The sequence below is a fragment of the Choloepus didactylus genome, chromosome 8, assembly GCF_015220235.1.
Source record: "Choloepus didactylus isolate mChoDid1 chromosome 8, mChoDid1.pri, whole genome shotgun sequence".
Lineage (NCBI taxonomy): Eukaryota > Metazoa > Chordata > Mammalia > Pilosa > Megalonychidae > Choloepus > Choloepus didactylus.
Genome location: NC_051314.1, coordinates 19,523,886 through 19,525,833, shown reverse-complemented (window position 1 = coordinate 19,525,833; position 1,948 = coordinate 19,523,886). Strand labels below are relative to the sequence as shown.

General features: G+C 37.0%; 1 pseudogene; it reads right to left on the bottom strand.

Moving 5' to 3' along the window:
- Positions 1 to 1,495: 1,495 nt before the first annotated feature.
- LOC119543529 lies at positions 1,496 to 1,614 on the bottom strand (annotated as a pseudogene).
- Between the last annotated feature and the right edge of the window lie 334 nt (positions 1,615 to 1,948).

Sequence of the window (1,948 nt, the reverse complement as noted above, 5' to 3'; positions counted from 1 at the left end):
TCTACTTAGTATAATAATGACTCTCTAATTTATAACTTCAGTTCAACATTTCAAAACATCTCCTTTGAGTTCCTGACTTGCATATCTGGAATTCTACTTGACATCTCCACTTGGGTATTGAATAGGAATGTAAAATTTAACATGCCCAAAATAGAACCCTTGATTCTCCATTCTCCCATCCCTCCCAATAATCAAATGTTTTTCTCTATTAGTCTTGTCTGTAAATAATACGACTATCTATCCCAACCATCTTGAGATGTTTCCCAAGAACCAAGTTTCTAGGAAGTGGCCAGACTTTATTCTGATGCCGAGTGTTCTTCAATTTCAAATAGTTATAATGGAGAGAGCAGACAATATCTCAACTTCAGGTGGACCATGGAGATGATGAGACTGTCAATAATTAAAGCAGGACTGCACCATGACCTCTTCCTCAAGCTGGCTATATTCCTAGTGGGAAGGGGATACCCCAGGATCCAGAAGACTCAGGCACAATGCTCTTTGGTATAATTCAGCAGAAGTTAGGAATTGGTGAGAAATCTGAGATCCTGAGAATCTTGACTTTTTTTAGACTTAGGAGGCATTAGTATTATCATCATGACTAGATTTGTTCTAGGACTGAGTGGGGACTTAAGGTTCTCAATCAGATTTAACCTTCTTAAGGTTGGAGGTCGTAACATACTCTTCTTATTTGGCTGCCTTATGTATGGTTGTTTCTCAACAAAGATCTGAGATTGATTTGATGACATAGATGCCATAAATTATTGATGAACAAAGCAGGTACATTAATAGGATTTCAGATTTGGGTATAATTTTATCTTTTATCTTAGGGAATCTCAAATTTGTATACCCTGGTGCATTGGTTGTACTGTTTATAAAACATATCATAGTCAAGGGGAAAGGAAATTTTTGTCCCCACTTTTCTACTCATCTGTCCAAACATTGGATAATACTGTGAATAATTGATTGTACACTTTGGGTGATTGTATGGCATGTGAATATATCTCAATAAAATTGCATAAAAAATAATAAAATATTCTTATAAAAAAACACTTCTAAACTAATAACAATAAAACCTTTCTAAATTTTTATTAAAAAGAGGGGGAAAGGAACTAAAATTTGTTGGGCATGTCCTCAGTGCTTATGATATTTATATAGGTTATTACATTTCACTCTCACAACAATCCTTTGAGGGAAGCAAGGCTGAGGGAGGCCCAGTGAGCTGCTTTAGTTCACTTAGCTAGTAAGTTTAAGTAGAAGGGCCAGAATTTGCACCAAGATCAATCTACTTCTGATTTATAGATGATGAATCTAAGGTTCAGAGAGATTCAGCAAACATGTGCAAGTTCAACTTCAAGGCTAAAATTTGTAACTAGATACATCTGGTTCTGAAGTCTATGCCCATTCCACTGCATTACACCTCCCACCAACTCCAATTCCATCTCCAACAACATTGACACTACTTAGGTGGATAGTATGAGTAGTGTTTTTTTTTTTAAGCCTACAGCACCTGGTATTCCCAGGTGGTCTCCCATCCAAGTACTAACCAGGCCCGACCCTGCTTAGCTTCCCAGATCAGACGAGATCTGGCATGTTTAGAGTGGTATGGCCATAGACAGCATGAGTAGTTTTGAGTCCAGTTATGATTCAAGACAGAAATCCTGGGAAGAAATCTCTTGAGGGAAAGTTATTGAGTAAGCCTGGCATCTCCTTGGGATACTGAAAATTGAGAATGGTTGACGGGACTGATAAGTGCCTCCTATACTTTGTCCAACATTCATACCTCCTCTTAGTTACCTTCTTGCTGGGTATAAATAGTGTTGTTCCGAAGCACTGAAAGAAATGTTTTTACAGCAGAAATATCAATTTATTTTCATAATAGAAAATTGACTGGGTTATTGATCAATATATCCCATCTGCCAAATCTTCCTAATTATAAATTTGAAAGTTG